The following is a 25,773-nucleotide window of genomic DNA, read 5'->3' on the forward strand; positions in this document are numbered from 1 at the left end:
TTCCTTAGAGGCAAAATGCTTCATTCTTTGCAAGAAATTTGAAATATTCAGTTTCAGCTGGAAAAAAAATCTATTGGAAAATGTCCTTCCATCAGGTCCTATATTAAAAGGGTTTCTGCTGGACTTAAACCTCATATGCGTTAAGAGGTGAAGAAGCATGAATCAACGTAAGGGTATAGTTACACTCCACACTATAGTGGCACAACTGAGGCTATGCCACTGTAGAAGAGAGACTTGTTACGGGGCTGAACAGCTTCACTCCTTTGCTGTAGTAAATCCACCCCATAAGAAATAGGAACTTCGAGGAAGAATTTTTCTATCTTCAGTGGGGTCGACCTGACGCCCAGTGTAATGTTGTTAAAGTTCTTCAAAGCCCTTTGTGATGCTGCTAGTTTGACTTAAGGACACTGAGTTCTTTGTTCCAGACCTGAGGAAGAGCTCTCGTAGCATAAAGACTAGCATAATATGAAAGGGAGTGTATCGATGATAGAGATCTGCAAACATCCCTCTTAGGACATCCTTAGGACTACCAATCCTACAGCTGCAGGGTTTTTCCTTCACCTACATTTACAGTAGTAGCAAGATTAATGGAAGAATTCTTCTTTTGACCTAGCCATATCTGCACCAGGGTTAGGTGACAATAGCTTTAGCCTTCATGGGTGTGGCTTTTCTACATCCTGGTCTACACTCTATAGCGCCAGCATTCCACTGCTCAAGGGAATGGAAAACTCAGTCTTTTGAACATTTGCACAAAGTCAACATGAAGGGGGCATGTGACCGTAAGTCCAAGTTACTGCATATTTATGGCATTGTTTAGAGACTTACCCCAACTGCACCTTTTAAGGCTATGCTTAAAACCACCCCTATTCAGCAAAGCAGTTACTCAAAGTTAGGCAGGCAGGGGATGTCAACAAGATTGAAGCACTTGTTTAAAAGTAAGCCTGGCATGAGGTATTTTGCCGAATTTGGGATCGTCTTTAGCTCATGCTGAAAATTAAGCATGTGGTAAGTGTTCTAAGCCGGGGCCTCAAATAGTAAGGTGAATTCCATGAGCATAGCAGAGATGTTAAAATGAGGTTAGTTTATTAATCGAGTCGTTGATAGAATTTTTATCAACGACTCGATTAGTGAATAGGGAAAGGCAGCCTGGCTAGCGTCGGTCTGGGACCAGACCCTGCTGCGGCGCTGCAATTTAAAAGGCACTAGAAGCTGGGCTACCCAACGGAGCTGGGATGCCTGCTCAAACGGCTGTAGCCTCTGTCCGTGGGTGGGAGGCAGCGGGGAGTCGGGATCCCTCACAGACAGGGGCTGCTTCGTGGCAGCGTCCCTGATTCCCCTTCTCCCTAATGCTGCTGCCTCTGATAGAAACAGCAGGGTGGGAGGAGGAGCAGGCAGCACCGCAGAGATGGTGCTGGGAGGAACCAGCTTTTAAACCAGTGGTCTCCAACCTTTTTACACTCAAGATCACTTTTTAAGTCTCAGAACAGGCGAAGATCTACAGCCCCGCCCCTTCCTTGGAGCCCCGCCCCTTCCTTGAAGCCCCACCCTCTCTATTCTCCTGTCCTTCACTTGCTATCCCCAGACCTTATACACACTGTGTTAAACAGTTTATTTTTAAATTATGCAATATATAAAATTAAAATCACGTTTATAGTTATGAAATAAATGGTCTGTTTTTAATTCGTGCTATTTAAATGTCAAATGAAGCATTTACAATTATACATTTTGTTCTCTATTTTGTAAATCTAAAATCAAGTATTGATAATTCTATATTTTTTCTTCCAATAACCAAGTCTGTGTGACACCTGTGACTGAACAGTATCTGCCAGTGTCTTGAAGTCTGGGCTGTAGTCTGAGATTGCTAGTCATATACCGTCCATCAGACGGGCATCTGTGATCCTGCGCTCAGCCTGGGAAGCTTGCTCCAGCACAGCTGGAGCTAGACGCAGCCTCCCTGGGCTAAGCGCAGGGCAGCCGTGCTGGAGGAAAGAGAAGCGGCTGCCCGGCCAGCTGGCCATGGCGCTCAGCCAGGGTGCACCAAGCTCCATGTGGGCAGGCGCAGAGGAGAAGCCGCTGATCAGCTGGAGCGTGGGGCAACCTCTTTCAGCTGAAAGCCACAGTCAGCTGGCTTGGTGTTTCAGCCCTCCTGAACTCCCAGCTCCCACCATTCCTCGCAGCTACTCACCTGTGTTGTTGGTCGGTGAGTAGCTGCTCCTCAAATGAGGAAATGTAATGTAAATATACTGCGCAGGCGCGCAGTTCAGAGAGAGCTCAAGAGCTACTCTTAGAGCCCCTGAGATCTACCGGTAGATCGCGATCTACTGGTTGGTGACCACGGTTTTAAACTGACTCTCCCAGCACCGGCTCCTACTCCCCCCTTGCTGTCTCTGTTATAGAGGCAGCAAGGGGGGAATATGAGAAGTTGACTTCTCGCTTACATCCCTAGAGCACAGTACATTAAAGGAGAAGAATGTAATTTGCATACTGTGAGGATGGGCAGGATTACAGCTGATAAAACAATCTGCAGAAAACGCAGTAAGTGAACTGTTTATATATGTACTTTCTCACATTCATTTGGCTGTCACTTGCCATCCTTTTTATTATCTCCACATTTAGCTAGCTGGCTCATAATTCCTGAAGTCTGAGGAAATTGTGGTCTTCGACAAGTGTCATTGGTTTGTCCATTGAGACTCTGGATAACCCCAGAATAAACCTCTCTATTGCAAAGTGTAGAGTCTCTCAGTAATAAAAATGGATCAATTTTTTCCTCGGTCTGTACAACTATGTGGCTGTGAATAGACAAAGCACCTACTGTCATTCTAAATAATGCAGGTAGTATAAAGTGTGTGGGGAGGGGTGGCGGCGGTAGCAGCAGCAGCAGAGGATAAGTATTCAGACTATTTTGCTAATACCTTAGGGTACGTTATCTTCCCAAATATTGACAATAGAATGTTCTTCGCTGCTGTCTGTGAAATTAGGAACATTTACACACGGAGCAGTGTTTTGTGCACTCCCTAAAGTGTTAGCGCAGAGGCAGGTTGATGATAAATGGTGTGAGCGTAACTAGTTTTTCTACTTCAGCAACTTCAGACATGATGGATTTGCCAACCTTTCTGTTATCAAAATATAGCACATATTACAAAGTTATTAATTTACTGTCACTTTACTTACTGTGCTTTGTGACAGCTTTTATCAGCAAAGTTCTTTTTGGTAGTGTTTATTTATTTATTTATTTTTTTGTTACAGCTTATTATGACTTATGATATTCTAGGTCTCGCTTCAACTTATGTGATAGAAGCGCTGTCTCTCTCAAGGGGCAACCCAATGGCTGTAGTCATGCAAACATCCATTCATTCTGCACATGTTGTAGCCAGCAGATGTCTGAAGCTTTAAAGAGAGAGATTGAAAAAGCTTTGAGAGATTTAAAGGTTTCCCTTACCACGTAAAGGTACAAAACCAAGAGTGAAAACAATGTGATATAGGAAAGAGCAAACAGGCATGTTTGCTGATATCGAGGGGCAGATTCAAATACACATGGTTCTAGTTTTGTAGCCCTTTATAATGAGTGGTTCTTCTCAGAATGGGTTGTTCTACATAAGAACTGGGTCAGACCAAAGGTCCATCTAGCCCTGTAGCTTGTCTGCCAACAGTGGCCAGCACCAAGTGCCCCAGAGAGGGTGGACTGAAGACAATGATCAAGCAATTTGTCTCCTGCCATCCCTCTCCAGCCTCTGACAAACAGAGGCCAGGGACACCAATTCTATCCCCTGGCTAATAGCCTTTTATGGACCAAACCTCCATGAAATTATCTAGCTTCTCTTTAAACTCTGTTATAGTCCTAGCCTTCACAGCCTCCTCTGGCAAGGAGTTCCACAGGTTGACTACACACTGTGTGAAGAAGAACTGTCTTTTATTAGTTTTAAACCTGCTGCCCATTAATTTCATTTGGTGTCCTCTAGTTCTTCTATTATGGGAACTAATAAATAACTTTTCTTTATCCGCCCTCTCCACACCACTCATGATTTTATAGACCTCTATCATATCCCCTCTGTTTCCACTTCTCTAAACTGAAAAGTCCCAGTCGCTTTAACCTCTCTTCATATGGGACCCATTCCAAACCCCTAATCATTTTAGTTGCCCTTTTCTGAACCCTTTCCAAGGCCAAAATATCTTTTTTGAGGTGAGGAGACCACATCTGTACACAGTATTACATGAGTAACTGGTTCCCAGTGTGGCTTTTAGTGTTTAGAGGACTACCCAGGGCAATAAATGATTTTGAATATGGCTGGAGAGTATTGCAGAGTCAAAGTATGTAACTGTCACAGGCTGATTATTACCTAACTACTCCAACCCTGTAAACAGGACCGTCCCTACCCATATGTGGAATACACCGCGGTGTAGGGCAGATGAAATTTTGGGGCACCAGGAGCCTTTTCCTCTCCCTGTTCTGTGTCTTTCTTTCCTCCAGAGAGGATCTGTTTAACATATAAGTGAAAAAACCTGCCAGACCTATGAGCAGAACATTGAACCCATGAAAGAGCCATTCAAGTGGTAATGAAGGCATTTAACAAGCATTTACCTACCCTTGGTATATAGCTATGAGTTTCTGAATTTACTGTGTCAGTCGACCGGAGCTTAGTTTAAAATTCCTTCATGTGCTGCTGAAGATGATAAAATCATGTCGCTAAACAAAATACCTCCACCTCAGCTGTGGTAGGACATAAGGGCACCAGTTTAGTAGTAATCCTAAAGTTGGCCCTGGCCATAAGCATCACTTCTCTTATACAAGAGACAGTAAATTTAAAAGGGGAAAAATACAATTTTCCCACCTGTTCTGCTGAGTTTTATCCCAGTGTGTGGCTTTTGGGGTGAAACTCGCCCCAATGGCAAGATTCACACAAGGCCTATGTATGACCGAAACCCTGGGGGAGGGGAAGGTTGAAATGACTGTTGTGATGGGTTGAATCACAGAAGTCCCCTTGGAGTTGTCCCTGGTGGTGTTCATGCATGCCACTGATGCTCACCTTCCTACTTTCTAGGGCTCCCCCCCAGCCTGTCCTGTTGGGCCAGATCTTCTAGTCTCCCCCAGCCAAACCACAGAGTTGGGGTTACCACCACTCCACAGCAACACAGTTGCTGAGCCAAGCCAGCTCCAGTAGGGCTCAGCTATATAACTCAGCACCCAGAAGCCAAACCCCCAAAGGAACCAAACCCCCAAATAAGTCCCTCTTGGCCTGGGTAAAAGTTTTACCCTGAGAGAGCTCATAAGGTCGGTCCTCTTTGTCAGTGAAAGAGAGAGATACGCAGTGGTTGCTTCCATCACCACCCCTATCCCAACCCAAACAGTTATTTACACCAGACTTGATAAACAAGTGGTTTTTCTCATTACAAAAAGTAGAATTTCAGTGGTCACAAGTGAAAACAGTCAGATCAAATCAACTTACTAAGTGGAAATGAACAAAAAAGCCAGCAAGTTCTAATCCACTAAAACTTTTTACATGCAAATTCTTATCCCACACAAATGTTCTCATCTCAGATAAAAAGCTAGAAGTCAGACTTGATCTTTATTCTGGCTCAGGGCTATAGCTTCTTCCAAGTTCTTTGTATCCTCTTAAGGTGGGCCAGGCAGTTTCAGGGACCAGCTGAAGAAAAAAGACTGATTGCTTCCCATTGCTTAATTAGGCTTTACCCCAAGGCGGCTCTTTGTTCAGCACTCCCACTGCCCTGGAAAAATAGCAGGTTCAAGGTGGATTCCAGTACCAGGTAGAATGGTCCCATGTCTCTCTTGGATGAACCACAGTTTGGGTTTATAAGACAAACATGACTCTTCACAGGTCATTGGTGTGAGTACCGAGTGATTATGCTTCTGGAGCATTAGCATATTTGAAATTATAAACAGATTCACACTTCATATTTCTAGCTTCACATAAGAATGATACATGCACAAAAATAGGATATACAGATACAGCAGATTGTAACTGTAAAACTGATATTACATGACCTCTTTTGCATAAAGCATCTTCAAGTTCTACATATTCATATCCATAAGCCTGTTTTCCTAAAGCATGAGGAGGGGACATGACAACCGTATTCTGGCCCTTTTCTACGGAGGGGTGAATTTCAATCTTCACAACTGATAAGTGTTGAACTTTATGAGGTGTTTGGAGCAAAAAATGAATTGAAGGAGTGGCGTGAGAGGAAACGGTTTTATAAAAAGTGAATACGGCTTTGGAAAGGAGAGACCGTCAGTTTTCCTGCAAAGAAATGAAGTGCTTAAATTGCAAGCTCTTTGAGACAGGGACATCTGTGTGTGTTTGAGGAGAGCCTAGCAAAGAGGAGTCCTGGTCTTTGACGAAGGCTCTTACGTGCTATCACAGGTGTGGGGATCCTTTTTTGGGTTGAGGGCCGCTGACCCACAGAAAAGTCAGTCAGGGGCCGCGGCCTGGTGGAAGGTGGCGGGGGCACTGGAGTGCTGCGGTAGGCCCTAAACCTTGGGAGCCACATCCAGGCAACCCAGGGGCCATATCCAGCCCTTGGGCCTTAGGTTCCCCACCCCGTTCTATAATGAAACAAATAAATGGAAACGTTTCTTTTATCATACCACGAGCCTTAATAAACTAAATACTGATACACAGCTCCCCACAGGTCAGCAGAGAATGCACTTGCTTTCCAGACTGATTTTGGCTCAGTGCATCCAGCTTTGTCTAGTTTGTTCCCCCTTGACCTAGTCAAAGAGGGTATGTCTACACAGCAAAGTTATTTCGAAATAACCGCCGTTATTTCGAATAACTTTACTAGCGTCTACACAGCTAAACCGCTGTTTTGAAATAAATTCAAAATAGCGGAGCACTTATTTCGAATTTGGTAAACCTCATTCTATGAGGAATAACGCCAAATTCAAAATAGCTATTTCAAAATAAGTGCTGTGTAGACACTTATTTCGAAATAGGGGGCATCCAGCCTTCCCAAGCTGCCCTGGTGGCTACTCTAGCCTCAACTAGGAACACTCCTCTCCCTCCCCAGAGCCATTAAAAGGGTAGACCCTGGCCACAGTGCCTGGGTCAGCTCCAAGCCTGCCAACCCAGAGCCAGCAGCGGCCATCAGGGCCCCAAAACATGAGCCAGCAATCCACTGGCAGCCAGCCCTCCACCGCTCCCCAGGAGCAGTCTGCCAGCTCCCAGGAGCCTGCCAGGGCCTGGAGAAGGCGGGCGCCTTCTTGGTCCAGGGCGGAGATCATGGACCTTATTTAGGCTTGGGGGGGGATGCCCCCAAGGTCCATGATCTCCACACTAGACAGAGGAACATGGCTGTCTATAGCAGGTTAGCTGCCATCATGGCCACCAAAGGCCACGTGCGAACCCAGGAGCAGGTTCACATGACAATCAAGTTGGTCCAGCGAGACCCCCAACCCTGAGCCCTGAGTTTCCCTTCCCCCTTCTTCCCCTTGCTTCCCCCATCCAGCTCCCTCCTCCCAGGTTTACCCTTCCCTTCTTCCACCCTTTCTCCTCCCCTCTCCTGCCTCCTTTCCCCAGTCTCACCAGAGTTTCATCCTCCACCCCCAGTTTTGTTAAATAAAGACAGTTTGTGTTTATGAAAAAACGTGTATTATATTTTACATCAGAAAGAGGAGCTGGAGGTGGGGGTTAAGTGAAAGGACGTGAGGGAGGAATGAGGCACAAGCCCTCATTGGGGCACACCAGGGAGGCTCTTAGTGCTCCTCAGGGTGGAAGCTCTCCCGCAGGGCCTCCTGGATACTGACAGCCCCCCGATGGACCTCCCGGATGGCAGCCTGCAGAAAGTGCAGCCAGGCTCGCAGCAACGTGTCCAAGAGAAGCACCAGAGTGTCCAGGGGCAGCTCCAGCTCCATCTCCATGTTGCAGAGTCCTGTGATGTCCTCCTGAGTGAGGGCAACCAGAGTATGCAGAGACAAAATGCTTTGCTGTCTCTCATCGAGGTAGGCAAGCAAGCAGGAAAAGCTGAGAACCGGCTGCCCAGGGCGGGGGGGGGTCCCTTTAAGCACAGGCCTCAGCCTCAGGCATCAGCCACACAGAGAAACTCCTGACCTGATGCCCTGCCAGACCTGGTTCTGGCCAGCCTTAAATGCGATTCAGCGTCCACTCAGTGTGGATGCGCTATTTCGAAATGCATTTTGTGTGTAGACGTGTTATTTCGAAATAAGCTATTTCGAATTAACTATTTCGAAATAACGCTGTAGTGTAGACATACCCATAAAAAACATATAGTCACTTTCACAGGAGAATCCTCACTCCTCTGTGGGCTTGTTTAGACTCCAAAAACATGATTGCTGACATCTTAAGTAATCATCCCTGTAATGCCTGCAGTGAAGATGAATCCTAGGGTTAAGCACCAGCTTAAAAAGTGTTTGTTTGTTTTTTGTTTATACTAGGTGGTAAGTAATGCTGCTCCATGTTTAAGTACCATATTTTCAATAGCTTCTCTTAGCAAAATATATGACAGCTCAGTATGAACTTTGAAATATCAGACTAAAATGTTCTAAGTACAAGCATTTTGAAAAATTGAATTTGTGTTATGAAATCTTGAAACTTCCTGAAATTGGTTTCATCCTGCATTGGGATGAAAAATCAAATCTCAAATTTTCTGCAAAACAAAATATTCAACAAATATTTTACTTTGACTTTGAAATGTTCTGTTTTAATAACAATAAAATGTTAACTTCAGCCTCCTACTCTAGAATTTTATAACATAGATCGTTTGAAATGAAGTTGTAATGCAACATTTAGACCTTACTGAAATTAAACAAATTGTTTTCCACAAAAATGTCAGCAAGTTCCTGTGAACATTTACATTTTGACAGATCTTGCAGAAAACTGTTCTACTGGAATTTTTTTTTTTTTGTACAACTTTGTTTATGGTCATATGTTATTAAAAAGAAATAGAATCTGTTTTCTCTTCAGAGCTGTTCTTAAACACAGTTTGCAGGTATGCTCCTGTCATGTCTTGTTGTGCAAATTCATGCTTTTCCTTTTTGTTAATAGGTAAGTTTTATTAACTGAGGGGTAAGGGATCTATCCATTATTATGAGAATTACAAGCACCAGACCAAAAAAAGAGAGTAGTTTTAGCTTTTTAAATGGAATGTTTCTAATAAAGACATGACTGAGACAGCAAACTGAAATCTGGTTTGACATCTAGAAGCACAAAGTCATCTATGGATGGATGGTTGAATAGGCATCTTCTATCCAGCTACTGGAAAAAAATGTAGCCCTTTCAGTCACTTCAAAATGGAGGAATCTAACTGACAAATACAGCTTGCCAGAATAGCTCCAAGATTGAAATTTTGAAGAGAAATATTGACTACTGCATTTCAAGGAAGTCTCATTTTTTTAAAGGCAAGGGGATTTTTACTATTTGTCTTTCTGATACTTTTAAAGAAAAAAAAAAAACAAGGACTTGCAAAAATCCATATAAAGTGTTGTGAAATTTAGTTCTGGTTTACACTAGAAAATTAGATCAATTTAACTACTGTGGTCACATTTCAGAGCGGTGTAGTTGAACTGACCATAGTTCCTGTGCAGACAGCACTATATTAAAAGAAGTATCCTTTAGTAACATAAAATGAAGCAATTTTTCCTTTGGCTTGAAGTCAATATTTTTTATTTGTTTATAGTGGGGGAACAGTGGGCAAAATTGTGACTAGGAATTTTTAAAATGAGTACTGCTGGACAGTGGAGGAGGTGGAATATTTTTTAACTTTTATTTTGAAAACATTCCCCATTTTTGGAAAGTAAAATATTTTGAACACATTTTCGATTACTTGAAATTTTTTTTCAGCTCTATGTAGCTGACCCAAAACATGCCAAAAATGATACAATATGGATAACATTTTAGTTCTTATTTTACTAAAGGAATTGATGGGAGTCACAGGTGTCTGTGCTGGGTGTAGTACTCGTTAATATTTTCATTAATGACTGGGATAATGGAGTGGAGGCTTAAACTTTGTGGATGACACTGTGACATTGTCCAGGGTACTTTCTAAAATGTTGAACAGCTGTTTCCACTCAGTTCTCTGAGCTGCCTTTTATAGTACTTTGCTGGTAGAGCTACAATTCCTGGTCTGCTCTAAGACAGGCTCTCACATGTAAATTACTCCTAGGGATATTCTATGAGTGCTGTGGCCAGCCACTCTTGAATTATACTGAAGAGTAACACCAGCTAATCTTGAGTCCCAGACTTCCCTCCAGAAACCAAATCTTATACTGCCCAGCCTTCACCTGGACAATACAAGCTCTCCCAAAGTCTGTCATTTTGTTAATGGAAAGTCCTGTTGTCTCCAATGCAGTTTCCCAAGCAATTCAGGCCAAGCATGCTGGTTTTCATCTAAAAAGTTTATTAACTACAGAAAGATCAATTTAAAGTGACTACAGTTAATGAAGCATAAGTCAGAATTGGTTACAAGAAAATAAAAGGTAAAACACAACTAATATCTAACTTTACAAGCTCAATGAATTCACAGCAAAGGTCTTTCAAACCACATGCTTCAGCTGGATTCCTTTTGCCCTTTCTCCCAGTTCAGAGCTTCACGGGGTAGCCGAGTTAGTCTGTTACTGAAAAAAACAACAAATGGTCTGGTAGTACTTTACAGACTAACACAACATGTAGATGGTATCATGAGCTTTCGTGGGCACAGCCCACTTCTTCAGATGACCAGAATTATGAGTAGGGGATATGAACACTGGAAATAAATAGTAGAGGGAAAGAGAGAGGAAAAAGAAAGGGGAGGGGGGGGGAACACAAGACATCATTAAGTATCTGGAGAATGGGTACTTAAACCTAAGCAGATAAAGATCAAAGTCAATAGCTAGATTGCTGAGACAGGAAGGATACCGCTCAGAAAGCTGTTAGCACCTTCAGTGGTAGAGTCCCCACCAATCCATATGAGTTACTTGTCCACTTGGAGGGTGTTGATGCTGCAGGTACAGAGAAAGGAATGAGTATTTGGAGGCATTTGTTCTCTTTCTTATAGTTCTTTTTCTTTAAGGCTGTGTCTACACTGGCATGAATTTCCGGAACTGCTTAGAACGGAATACTATTCCGTTTTCAGTTTTTCCAGAAAAGGAGCGTCTACATTGGCAGGCTGCTTTTCCGGAAAAGCCCTTTTTCCGGAAAAGCGTCTGTGGCCAATGTAGACGCACTTTTCCGGAAAAGAGCCCCGATCGCCATTTTCGCGATCGGGGCATTTTTCCAGAAAAGACTACTGGGCTGTCTACACTGGCCCTTTTCCAGAACAGTGTTCCAGAATAAGGACTTATGCCCGAGCGGGAGCAGAATAGTTTTTCTGGAATAGCGGCTGATTTTGTACAGTAGAGCATCGTTGCTTTTCCGGAAATTCAAGGGCCAGTGTAGACAGCTCGCAGCTTATTCCGGAAAAGCGGCTGATTTTCCGGAATAAGTGGCCCAGTGTAGACACAGCCTAAAAGTCCTCTCCAACTGAGGTTCAGGAGACAGGCTGTGGAGATGGGAACGGACACCTGCTTCTTTGCCAAGATGTACATTTTTCCTTCACACACCTTATTTCCGACTGATGACCAGTGGATAGTCCATTTGTTCTTGCTCGCACACAGCCAAGGCATCAATCAGTTTGTCTTTTGTTTCTGAAGAACTCGTGTGGGACTGTTTTTGCAGACTTCCGACTAGATCTCAGTAATATCATACAGTAGAATCTTATAACATTACCTGCAGCATTGTCACACACGTTAACAGGTTAATAATGATCAGCAAACTGAGTGTTCAAATGGTAATCCACAAGGCATACTCTAACTTTTTTTTAAATCATAGTTTCCTGAAAGGGGTGAATCATAAGGGTACAAACTATGACAGACACCAAATTTGGAGGGGTTGCAAGCACTTTGGAGAACAGGTTTAGAATTTAAAATTATCTGGAAAAATTAGACAATTGGTCTGAAATTAACTAGATTAAATTAATTGAAGAGACACACAAAATACTACACTTTAGGAAGGGAAAAAAACAAATGTGCTAACAGAAAATGGGAGGTAACAGCTAAGCAATAGTATTGCAGAACAAGATCTGGCCTGTAGAGGAAAAGTTAAAGGAGGGAAACCCCTTAGTGTTGAGAAAAGGAGATTGAGAGGGACCCAGTAAGATTTTAAATATGTTAAGAGCTGTTAGAAAGAGGAAGGTGATTTAATTGTTCATTAGGTCCAGTATTGTTCTGGATAAGAAGTAATCTGCAGTAAAGAGAAACTTAGGGTATGTCTAGACTACATAGCTCTGTCGACGGAGCCATGTAGATGAGTTTACTAGACATAGGAAAATGAAGCGGCGATTTAAATAATCGCCACTTCATTTACATCAAAATGGCTGCCGCGCTGTGCCGATCAGCTGTTTGGTGGCACAGCAAGGCAGTCTGGACGTGCCACAGTCGACAAGGAAAGCCTTTGTTGACTCCTCCGGTAAACCTCATTTCACGAGGCATACCGGAGCGGTTGACAAAGGCTTCCCTTGTCAATTATGGAGCATCCAGACTACCGCACTGTGCCGCCAAACAGCTGACCAGCACAGTGCGGCAGCCATTTTGATGTAAATGAAGCAGCGATTTTTTTTTTTAAATCACCACGTCATTTTCCTATGTCTAGTAAACCCATCTACATGGCTCTGTCGACGGAGCCGTGTAGTCTAGACATGCCCTTAGTGTCAATATTAGGAAAAGCTTTCAAACTATAAGGATAATTAAGTACTGAAATAGGCTCCAAGGAGCATTGTGGAATCTCTCTCATTGGAGGATTTTAAGAACAGATGAGAGAAACACCTATCCAGGATGATGTAGTCCTGCTTCAGTATGAAGGACTGAACTAGATGACTTCTTGGAATCTTTCCAACTCCGCAGTCTTAGAAATGTCTGATTCTGTATTAGCATAGTCACAGCTATAACTCTGCCTTGTTTACTAGATCTCTGCCCTGATGACAAGTGGGTGATGCAAAACCTAATTTCTGTTGTGATGCTCCTGGTGCATCAAATTGAGTTCTATTTAAATGTCTTATTATTACTCTGCCATTAACTTTAGTTTGCTTGTCTACGTGTCGTTAAACCGTGAGGTCCTGCTCCCAACAGGAAGTGTTAGGAGCACAGCTAGTGTCTAGTAAGTGATACCAGAAAAGACAATAAGTCATTATCGGATCAGTACTCCACCAGTTGATTTAGGGAATTGATCCAAACCCCTTTGAAATAAACAGAAATACTTATCTTGACTTCAGTGGATGTTACATCAGGCCTCAAATACTGAAAGCAAGATTGGGCTACTAGTTCAAGAAAAAGCCACAAAGAATAGTAAATGGCTGACATAATTCACTTAGCAAAGATAAGTCCAGGAAATTGCATGCCACTAAGGGTTATCTTCCATCTCTCTTAAGGAAACGCAGACTGGTTATAAGCTGGGCTTGAAGACACTGATGTTTCAAATGGGCATGCTATGTTTCTGCTGCCTTGTTAAACATTACGGGGAGAAAGAACAAAATAGAACAGGGAAAGGAAGTCCATGATGAAAAGACCTGGAGCTGGAAAGAAAACCACATTTGGGTCCTATAACACAGAGAAAGGAGATGAAGGTCGATGGTAATGAGAAGAATTACAGGGTGGATTTTCAGAATAAGGTCATTCATTTAATTTTGTTCTATTTTTTCCCCCTTTTTCTGCAAAAGGAGTACAGGCTGTCCCCGGGTTACGTACAAGATAGGGACTGTAGGTTTGTTCTTAAGTTGAATTTGTATGTAAGTCGGAACTGGTACATATTGTAGGGGAAACTCTAGCCAAACATTTCTCCAGAGCTCAGTTTTATTCTCCCACACCTCATTTCCCTCAGTTCTTTATTCTCAAGCTGAGGTGTCTGCTGAGAAAAGCCGCTCCGCGTCTCCCTGGTCTGCTGGCGGGGGGGGGGGGGGCGCTAGCTTCGCATCTCCCTGGTCTGCTGGGGGGAAGCAGCTAGTGCGGGGTTGCCTCACCCCGTTTGTAAGTAGGGATCCGATGTAAGTCGGATCCATGTAACCCGGGGACTGCCTGTAGTTTGTCTTTGCTATTATAGAATGTTAATTCAGCGTTCATTCTTAAGAACTAATTTACAGGAGTTTATGCACCATGGGTGAAATTCACCCGGGAGCTGAAATCTATTTAAAGTCCTATTTTGAGCTTAAGCGGCGCTGGTCCTCTGCACCAGGGTGAATTTCACTAAACTGAGGAGAAGTGACCTGAAGTAACTTCTGGAATGATTTATAAGGTCTTCACGTGGCCCCACCAGTGAGCTTCCCCCATAACCTGGGAGAAAACACTTTTTGTGGAATAACATGGTCCATTCTCCATGTCTGTGCAATCCTGGGCCTCTTGAGAATGCCTAATCAAAGGTGTAATTATGCGAGCCGTGGTTATTGGTTGGGAGACCTAAAAAGCCATTACATAGACTCGTTCGTGGCAAATTGCTATCCTGTGGAGGAAGCTGTCACAGTTACCTAGGTAACTGCACTTCTGAGTCCCCTACTCTTCCAAGGGCATCATCCAGGTCTTAGGCCACCACCCCTCACCATTCTCTTAGGACAGAATCGTGGCATTCTCTGACTCCCAGGCTAGACCTGGAGCTACATACATCTGGGCATTGGATCTGATTATCTCAGCAAGTCTGACTTACATCCAGCACCTGCAAATCTGTGGTAATCAGTGACAAAGAAAGCCCTCAGAGCAAAGAATTTCAGAGAAAAACAGACCGTATATGCTTACCACATATCTACCCATGTTCCACACAGGGTTCCTGGTAGGTCTAACCTGCTATAGAACACAGGCACTTCTTCCCGTTCCCCGAGATTCTGTTGACATAGTCCATTCCCTTAGCTCACCAACCATTTCTCTTGGTGCCTCAGTGGTAGAATCCATTTCTGAGACACTTGCTCCTCATGATCATCCATGCGACCAGTCCCTCAGTAACTCTATATAGACCTGTGACCTTTTAGGTCCCAGCACTGCCTAAATGAAGCTTGCATTTTGTTAAACACAGGATGGAAGCACCACACACCTGACAGAACACTTTCGGAGTCTGTATGCTCAGGTGTCTTCCCTTTGTTTTTCCCACAATCCCCTCTTAAGCTACATCAGTGAATTTGCACAGGGAAGTCTTACAACTTAATATATAATAATGACTCCTCACTGACATGTTCACAAAATGGTCACATTTATGTCCTTAGATTGTTACAGTGCAGCTTCACTTTCCTCACATTGGTACTTTGCACTTACCAAAAAAGTGTGTAGATGTTTGAGAAGCGGTGATAGTGATAGTTGTGTCTTTCGTGTGGGGAGGAATAAGAGATGGGGAAGATGGCCAAATACTCAATTTGAGATACCAATAAACACCATATGGAGAACATTGGTTCCTTTTCCATGTTCTCTCTAGTGTATCAGTATGTTGAGTGGCTCTTGACGTTATTGCCAGGTGTGTATTTTTATTTAGTGTAGATTGTTGACAATTGGAAAATGCAGAAAGTCTTGATGAAAATGGAAAAAAAATGTTTGTTTTTATCTACACGTTAACATGGAAAAACTGTGGCAAAAAATTATGGAAGGACAGATATAGTGGTAGGGCCCACCAGGAGCTAACCCTGGTAGATCAGATCTGGCCCATGGACAGGTATTTAGAACAGTGGTGAGCAAAAAGCTTTAATAAATTAAAATTTTTAATTCTGATGGCTATATATCAGGATTGGGCGCTCTGCTTATCTGCTTTAACTCTCCTCCAAAGTCTTGCTTTTCAGTAAGGTTTTTCTCATTGTATGAGTCTCCAACTTCATCTGCAATACCATGGCTCTGACTGTAACCTATCTGTAGATGAATTAATTAAACAGGAGGATGGCAGGTGGGTGGGTGAATCAAGACCCAAAAATATCCTGGGAAGGTTTTAGAGGCTGCATGTTTTAATCTCCATTTTCCTAGCTCAGCATTCTTTACAGAAATAAAATACATAATTAATTGGAACACACCTTCAAACACCACAGGAAAGGCTTTTAAGTCACCCCTGGCGCCTTCAGTCTTTTTATGGAAGTTGCATTTATAGCAGAATTCCATTAAAAAAGAAAAACCCCAAAGCTTTTACTGTCCAGTGATTAAAAGGGAACATAAAGGCCCAGATCCTGCAAAGATTGACTGACGTGCCTAACTTCATTCAGGTTGAAGTACTACTGATTTCTAAGGGACTACTCTCATGAGTAAAGCTGGGGAACATGCTCAGAAGATGGCAACTTTTGGAATTGATTGTATAAGACTCTTAGGCTATGTCTACATTCGCGGCTTCTTGCGCAAGTATGGCCGTTCTTGCGCAAGAATCTGCAGAGCATCCACACTGTCCGCCCGCTCTTGCACAAGGAAATTTACAGTACGGTGTGGTAAGAGAGGGTTCCTTGCGCAAGAGCTACGCTCTTTTTTAACAGGTGTAAGCTCTCTTGAGCAGGAGTTCTTGCGCAAGAGGGCAGTGTGGACGCTTGGCAGGGATTTCTTGCGCAAGAAAGCCCTATGGCTGAAATGGCCATCAGAGCTTTCTTGCGCAAGAGAGCGTCCACACTGCCATGGGCACTCTTGTGCAAAAGCACAGCTCGCACATGGCAGTGTGGATGTCTTCTTGCGCAAGACTTCTTGCGCAAGAAGCCGCCAGTGTAGACATAGCCCTAGTGATCTTTTAACAGAAGAATTACATTTCTAGTCCTATGGCTGCAGGGGGGAAAAAACCCTAAAAACATGAACCCTGAAGCTCAAAAGCTAGAAGACAAATGGGGAAAAAATATAACCCAAAGAGTGTTTTATAATTTTGGTGCCTTGGCTCCAAGTGTGTTTTTTTTTTTTTTTTTTTTTTTATAATACGGAGATTGGCAATGCTACAACTCCATTGAATTTCAGTGGTATTTGTCTGTAACTTTTTTTTGGCTGTTTTAAGAAATCTTAGCCTGAGATAATAAAAATATTAATAAGCTTTATAAAAAGAGTTTTTTGCACCCATTTAATCTATGCCATCTCTTTTGGAATATGAGTGGGGAGAAAAAAATCTTGAGTAGTTCGGTTGACATTGTTCCAAGATTTGAAACATTTTGTTTGTTATTAAATTTTCCATTTAGAAGTCAGACCAACACAAACAAAAACGTGTTTGTATTTTCCCCAGCCTTTGTCTGCAATTGAAATGAACCCAAGCTGCAATTATGGCCCAGATCTTCAGCTGGTTGGATTGGTAGCTTCACAGGCTCGAGTGGAACTGTTGTTATGACAGTACTGTTATACACAATGAGTTTTGTCTTGTCTTTTTTTCTGATATCAGAGCCACTGGGTAGGACGTCTTAACAAGCAGTTACTGTACTGCTCATTGTTTTTAAAGTTACAGACTAACACGGCTACTCCTCTGTGACTGTAGGATGCTTTGTGTTTGCGGTAGCTTCTACACTGCTCCCATTGGGGCTTAAGATCTGATCCATTTACCTAGTTCCCCCTTCTAAAAATCTGGGGGTTAAGATAAATAGGAAGTGAACCCCCTGCTGATGAAATTTCACAGCAACAAAATGTAAAACATCTCCACTTTGCCCTCCTCTGATGAAGATACATAAATTAAAAACTTCTTACCTACCTATTTGTTTTTCCAGTTTAGTTAAAAATATTTCTTTTACAGAAATTCTGAAATTCTTTTTTAAAAGTTGCTTTCAATCAATGCTGGTGATTTAATTATAAAAGTTACATTTTTACAATAATTAGATGCTAAGAATTGAACATGTGCTCTCATTTATTTTACATCAACACCTGAAAATGCTGACATGAGTGTTGATTTCAATGCTGTGATGCTTGGAATTAATATCACATTGGATCCAGCTGTACACACTTAAAGGGCTTTTTATATTCGCAAGAATAATCCATATTGTGAGATACACAAGGGATTTATTCTGCCTTGGTTTTTTTTTTTTAAGCACAAAACTATTGTGAAATATGGTGGAAGGAAAAAAAGTACAAGAAACTTTGTGAAAACTTTTGTCATCCACTGTAAATAAAGCTGGGCAGAACATTAGAATTATTTGATCTTGGACAGTGCACTAATTGCTCCTGCTTTCTGCATGTTATAGCACCAAGTAGTTGTAACTCATATCAGCACCCTAGTGTACTAGGAGCTTTACAGACAACATAGTATATCCTCTCTCTAAATACCTTAGGATGGATCTAGACTACGCAGGACAGTTGAAAGAGGATATGCAAATTCCACAGCAATTTGCATATCCTCTTTCGACCGTTCCGCGTAGTCTAGATGAGCCCTCACAGTCTAAATAGGCAAGGTAGAGCAAGAGGGGAAATATAGAGATGAAGTGATTTCCACTACTGTTCATTGCCCAAGTTGGAAAAAGAGCCTGTGTTCCTGTCCAGTTTTCTAATCAATTTAACTTGCTGCCCCATAGTCACAGTGGTAGATAATAAATATGAGTCGAATGACAGGATGGCCCTATATCAACACATCAGTGCTTTTTTCCCCACACGAGGCCCTGCTTCTTCCCTACTGGCCTACAAATTAAACTGGTCAGATTTTAAAGATGAATCGTACTTTCCCCAACAAAGACTAAAAGAGAGCTTGTTTGCATTTAACTATTTTTTATATAAATGTTTAGGTTGTTGACAGAATTAGGATATAGCAACTTGTGATGCAACTATTCTCTTTCGCCCATTATTCATGCTGCCGTGGCTTCGTTCGCTCCCACGCTAGTCCTGCAGGTTTAATATAGCTGGGAATGGTTTGGTGTGATGTGGTCATACAGAGAGGAGGAATTTACTGGTGGGATCGTTAGATCAAGACTATGAGCATGCTGAACCTTTGTGTGTTGTAACGGTGTTTCTATAATAGTGAGTTTTGATTTTTTTTCTGATGTCTTACCCAGTGGCTCTGATGTCTTAACTAGCAGTTACGGTATAAAATGTTGTGTGTTTGCAAGAACTTCTACACTGCTCCCACTGGGGTTTTCCCCAACATTGCATCTATGTATCTGATCACGCTATTCTGTACCAGAGCTTAACCCATTAACCTGCTACTGAAGTTAAGCTTACCTGGATTGCTTCTGGAACCTGTTTAAAAACTGGTGTCAGTTAGCTACTTTCCAGTTATGTGGTACAGAGGTTGATTTTAAGCAATGGATTCATACAATTGTTAGTTATTCTACAATTTCATATTTCAGAACTCCTGGATGAATCCCATCTGGTCCCAGAGATGCTTTAGTTTTACCAACGTGTTCCAAAGACAATGACTATTAACACCTTAATCTGGGACAGTTCCTCAGATTTGTCATCTAAACGAAATGTCTCAGGTGTGGGAATCTCCCTTGTTCTCTGCAGCGATGGTGAATGTGAAGAAGTCACTTACATTTTTTTCCACGGTGACCTTCTCTTTCTTGTATTGTCCTTCTTGCACCTCAGTCATCCAATGGCCCCACAAGGCCGACCTACGGGGTAGGGAGAGGCGGAGGAGAGGAGAGGGAAGCAAAGGGTGCAGATGTCCCAGGGTGATTCAAAGTACATTAGCGGTGTCTGAAGCCTTGATCCTTATAGTGTCACTGGAGTGTGTATCATCTGCTCCGTGCAGCTCTGAGGGCCGGGGGAGGTGAGTCCTGCACTCTGAGTGGTGCAGAGGGTTGGCTTCTCCTGGCCCCGCCTCTACCAGCTGAGGCCATACCCCTTTTAGGAGCAACCCACTCCCCCCCCACTATGCAGACTGTCATATTTCCTGTTTCTGATTTAATTGTTTTTGTTCTCTTATGTATAGCTAGTGACTCTTCAGGTTCTTTTTTAGCCTAATTATAATTTGACTTGTCAGAGTTTTTTCTTTCAATTTTGGAAATGTCCCTTCTTGCCTCTGTTACTCTGCTGGTTAGCCATGGTGGCCTATTTTTGGTCATCTTCCTTTGTTTGTATTATATATTTAGACTGAGCTTCTATTACAGTGTTTTAAGCAGTTAAATGCTGCTGTTTTGCAGGCTTCATTGACATTTTTCCTCCAAGGGGGGAGTTAAATTTAATTACAATATGGTTAATATTATTGAGTGACTCTGCAATATTCATCTTGTGTACCAGATGTTAAGTTCTGAAGAACTTTTAAGATTAAGGAAAGAATTTCCTTTTCCCTTGTGGATTCCAGGACAAGCTAGCATCTAGAAATGTTACTTCTCAATCTCTTCCTCAGGTGACATGGTTCCAGTCATATGAAGATAGTAAAAATCCCTCATTATTACTGCATTTTTTTTGCCTTTGTAGTTTTTTCTATTCTCACTGAACATTTCAGTTGCTATCCCCGTTAAGTGGTTGGTAGTGTGTGTATATATACACAGTTATATTCTTATTATTTTAGCATGGAATTTCTATCCATAGATATTCTATGGTACAGTTTGATTTACTGAAGAATTCCATTTTGACGTTTTACTTTATATGGTGCCACTCCTCCACCAGCTCAACCTAATCTGTCATTACTATTTATTTTGTGCCTTGGTATTACTGCTTCCTGTTTATTCTCATTTTACCACATGTCTGTGGTGTCTGTTCTATCCGTATCCTCACTTATGCCAGACACTTGAGTTTACTAATTTTAGTGTATATACCGCTGGTGTTTGTATGAGCATTTGTTAACTTTATCCATATTCATTGCTTGCCTTTATGAGTTATATTTTATTTAAATGGAACTCTTACTTGTTAGTTCCTACCACTTTAGCAACTTTCTTTCCTATCTGCTTTATTAGGATATAGACGTTCCCCTTTTAAGATATTCAGCCACAATAAGAACATAAGAACAGCCATAGTGGGTCAGATCAAAGGTCCATCTAGCCCACAATGCTGTCAGCCAATACTAGTTGCCCCAGAGGAAGGGAACACATCAGGTAATCCTCACATGATCCCTCTCCTGTCAGCCATTTCCAGACAGAGGCTAGGGACGCCATTTATGAACCTAACCTCCATTAATCCATCTAGCTCTTTTTTGAACCGTGTTAAAGTCCTAGCCTTTACCACATCCTCTGGCAAGGAGTTCCACAGGTTGACCATGTACCGAGTGAAGGGAAAAAAAAGGTGTTTTCTCCTGGAATGTGTGCTCCTCTGTACCTGACTGCTTTCCCATAGCTCTTAATTTAAAAAAAAATCCTTTACAACTATTTTAAATTTTACATACCAGTAGTTGAATTCCATTTTGGATTGGGTGGAGCCCATCCTTCCTGTATAGACTCTTCATTCCTAAAAGGTTCTCCTGTTAAATCTAAAAATCTCACCCCAATATTATCATTTCGTTAGCACATTGAGACTCTGCAGTGCTACTTATCTTCCTGTCTTTGTGTGTGGAACTGGAAGCATTTCAGAGAATATGACCATGGAGGTTCAGAAGTTGGGCTAAATGTGGTCTCCAGGACATCTCTCCTACCTCTCCATATGTCATGAGCACCTACATGTACCACAGCCACTGGCTCTTCCTCAGAAATCCACATACATTTGTCTAGCTGTCCTATGATGCCCACAACTTTGGCATCAAGCTGTTAATTTACCACATTGTTCTCCTGATCTTTAAAACCCCCAGATGTTTGTATTTTTAATGTTTAATACACAGGCTGAGGTTGCAGCATCAAATGCATTGAGATCCATATTGCATATTCCTCAATCAAGAAACGTTATTTAAATTCATGGTTGTAATGGTGGCACCTTCATGATCTTTGAGATTTTAGCCAATAAATATAATAGGCTGATCTTCCACATCCACAACAGCAAACTACTTTGCCTAAAACCCTACCAAGCTGAAGAGAGGACTGCCAGTGAGGCAGATGTGACTTTAATAGTTTTTAAATGATTGGTCTATAATTCCATTGGTGGATGAAACTAGTACAATTTATAGCCGTGTATGTCAGACTATTGGTTTTCTCCTGGTACCTTGAGTTCCATTTACTGTTCCAATATATGTTACAAAGATTAGGTCCGGAGTATGTAGTTAATTTTCCCAGCAATTTACTCATGTTTCCCTGGCTAAATCAACAAAATAGTCATCCTTTCAAAATATGAATCTTTTATTACAGCTTAAAACATGTAATGTAAAAGACCTTGTCAGATGAAAACCCATATTTCAGCTCTTAAAATTGCTATAGAAGCTTACTTTTATCAGCCAGGAATGTGTTTTGATAAAAAGGGACAGCTGGGTATTAAAGAATGAGTGTTTTGTGCTTGTTGTTAAATATTGGCTATAAAGGCGCCAGTTACTCAAAACAATTAATCTCAATCTTATTCTAGGTCAAAGTGATCTATTCACACATGTTTAAAGGTGTTTGCAACGGGTTCGGTCACAGAGATTCACTTGGTGTACTGAAATACTACTGAGCCCAAATACCTGCTCCCTGGGACGTGTCACCACTGTCAACCATCTCCTCTAGCACTGGTACAGGGTTGGGGTTACAGCCAAAAGCACATCAACAGAAACACTGAAATCAGCTCAGCTCTGGGAAGAATTGGTCTGAACATGTTTAACTCGGGGAAGGATTGACATCCTCTGTACCTCAGTGCACATCCCTAATGGGTCCAGTATCCCAGATAAATTTGTCCTATTCTGTATAAAGTTTATATGGGGTAAGTTCATAAAATGTTTGCCCCTTCTATCAATGAAAGAGAGAAATGCACTACTGATCCCCACCTCCCAGGTCACAATTATTTACACTGGGTTTATTAATAAACAAGAGGGATTTTATTAAGTATAAAAAGTAGGTTTTAAGTGGTCATGAGAGGTAGCAGACAGAACAATGTAGGTTAATAAACAAAATAAAATGAAATACACAAACTAAGCTTCGTACACTGAGGGCATGTCTACACTAGGAAATAATTTCAAAATAACTTATTTTAAAATACTAACTCCCCAAATTACTATTTTGAAATTGCGTGCTCATACTATGGTGAAGCCTTGAAACTAGTCCAAGGCAGGCTCCCTTAATGTGGACACTCTACCTCAATTTAGAGCCCCAGGAAGCACTGGTGAGTAATTACTTTGACTCTGGGGAGTAGTTATTTTGAAATAGCAGCAGTGCAGTGTTCATACGACCACTATTTCAAAATAAGCCTTATTCCTTATGGAAAGCAGGAATTATTTAGAAATAACCAGCCCCTTGTTTTGAAGTAACAGGCTTGGTAGTGTGGCCGCTCTGCTTGTTATTTCCAAATAAGGGGAGTTATTTTGAAATAACTCCCTAGTGTAGACCAGGGCTAAGAGAAATGATTGCAAATCATAATTTTTCACTCCAGTTCTTATTTCAGTTTAAGTCCTTCTTGAGCCTTCTGAACCACACTGTAACATGCAGAGATAAGGTTGCCCAATCAGGGTGAAAGGCAGAGATCAGTCTACCGCCCCCCCCCCCCCCCCCCCCCCCCCCCCCCCCGCAATGAAATATTAATCTGAAGGAGAAAAGAGATTCAGCAGTACATCTTACCAGGGTGTGATCTACTGGCCTGAGCCCTCAAATGCTCCTAAATGTTCTAAGGGAATATGTCCTTTTGACCAGCTGTAGAACTTGGTCTGAACATGATTACCTTTTCTACTTTTGTGAAAAGTGGTTATTGGTCTTTAATCACCTCAGAGTTTTGTCGTGTCTGAAAGATAAATTCCCACCCCCAAAAAAGCTGTGGCATTGGTTTATCCTAAATGAGGGAAGATGTTTATAATGAATCTCTAGCATTATTCCCTACAGCAGCATTTCTCAAAGTGTTTTGCGGGCTTGCTTTCGGAAAGATTCTAGTAGGCCGCTTTGTTTACCGAAAGGGTCCATAGCCACGGAGCCTCATGACTCTCGTTGGCTTCAGTTCAGTGAAGAGGGAATAGCAATGACTCGCTAGCATTTGCAGTGCCTTCAGCTAACTGGCAGTTGTCCACCCCCTGGAGTCTATAGCCACTCTCACATTAAACTGCCATTAGGCAATTTGCCGGTTCTTCCATTTTTCTGCTCTTTGCTTGCATAGTAAATGAGCCCAGAGAGAGAAGCCAGAGGAGTAGAGGGAAAGTAGCCGAAAGGAGAAGTAGAGGATACAAGGCTTTATGCAAGAAATGGATGACTCTTCCTGTAGCTAGATGGCTGGGACTTATGGAAATAAATACACTTACTGCAGTGCTAGGCCTGTTCTACTCTAGGAAATTGGGTTGGTATAATGACATCGCTTTGGTGGGAACAGCTACAGCTACTGCCTCTGGGGGAGGTGGACTATGCTTATGGGAAGACTTCTTCACTGATGTGCCACAGCCGTGTTTTACGTAAAGCCATGCCCCTGGAATGATAAATAGCAATTAAATAATTTTTTTTGCAGTCCTAGCACTTTAAAAATATTAATCCTCCCAAAGCCTACATATGGTAGCAGGAGTTGAACATTCAAGACCTATTCGGTCAGGAGGTATTAACCAGTGACTGGAAGGGTATGGCCCCCACACTTGAGGGAACCGGACATCTGTATAAAGGAGAGCTGGGTTATGGAATGCTGCCCCAAGTGTGCAAGGAAAGCAATGGTAGCTTAAGCACATTGCAAAAGCAGGCACAAATATCGTCAAGAGGGAATAATTTAAAGCCAGGTTCTAACAACGTTAGTCAAATTGCATAGTTCCTTATTCCTCAGGTAGTCCCACTGAATTAAGTGGGAGGACTCTCAAAGCAAGGTGTCTTGAGATTGAGTTTCATAAGGTGGCCCGTAGATGGGTAGAGCCCGTAGAGGGATGGGAATGACTCTAGCTGGGTTTTGTAGTAGGACATTATTTTTCTTAATTTACACAAAGCTGCTATTTCTCTGCCTCAAATTAGGCAGTCTATTTAGAGCTACATAGTGGAACTGTTTGTTTGCATCTCAGTCTACAAAGATGACTTGGGCCTCATCTTCACATGGCAGAAGTGGTCGATCTTCTGCACTCTCGATCGGTCTTCTGGAGTTTGATTTAGCAAGTCTAGTTAAGACTTGCTAAATTGAACTCAGAAGGTACCCCCACCGGTGTTCAATACTCCTCTTATGAGGAGTAAGGGAAGCCAACAGGAGCAAACTCTCCCATCAGCCTCTGCTGTGGGGATACCACCATGCTTGGCTTAAGGTAAGCCAACTCTAGCTATATATTCTACATAGCTGCAGTACCTTAACCCAAGCTGCTGGGTCTAGCGTAGATCTGGCTTCCGAGAATAAATTCAGGCTCTGCCTTGCTGTTCAGATTGTATCTCAAGCTTTATCGCTAGGCACCCTAACTAATGCTTAAACCCCATGTCCATGGGGGTTGGGAGCATGAGGAGCCCACCTTCCCTTCCCCGCCTGCATTCACTCACCAGCTAGATTAGCTGACCAGGAACACAGAAGGAAGTGAGCTTCTCCATAAAAAAGGTGGAAATGCCTTACTCCTTGGCCAGAGCAAGAGGGCAGAAGAGAAGGAATAGTACAGGCAGCTCTGCTCTGTAGACCACGCATCTACAAGTCAGCCTGATGTGATGTGCTAGGAAGATGTGATGCTGGTTGTTGCTGTTACATTGTTGAACTGCCTCGAACTACACACACATGAAGTGCCTGGTTCTCCTGTCGCTTCTGCTGGGATAAATCAGGAACAACCCCTTTGAAGTCAGTGAGCAATGATGGTTTAAAATAGGTGTCTCGTGGAGGAGAACCAGGTCAAGGAAGAGTGACCTCAGCGTTGGGCTAAGGAAATGGCACCCCTGAGCTTCCATGTTCTTTCTGGTAATGATAATGGAGCTGTGAAGACCTGT

The 25,773-nt window shown here is 42.4% G+C and overlaps 1 long non-coding RNA gene across 2 annotated transcripts in view; it reads left to right on the forward strand.

The window, feature by feature from the left end:
- The first annotated feature begins 427 nt into the window (after positions 1–427).
- The window catches only part of LOC142829795 (uncharacterized), a 133,519-nt gene continuing 108,173 nt past the window's right edge, over positions 428–25,773 (forward strand). For both annotated transcript variants that reach the window (XR_016349837.1, XR_016349838.1), the window contains exon 1: positions 428–779. This is a non-coding gene — a long non-coding RNA (uncharacterized LOC142829795). The remainder of the gene's footprint in view (positions 780–25,773) is intronic.

The sequence above is a fragment of the Pelodiscus sinensis genome, chromosome 6, assembly GCF_052426305.1.
Source record: "Pelodiscus sinensis isolate ZL-2025 chromosome 6, ASM5242630v1, whole genome shotgun sequence".
Lineage (NCBI taxonomy): Eukaryota > Metazoa > Chordata > Testudines > Trionychidae > Pelodiscus > Pelodiscus sinensis.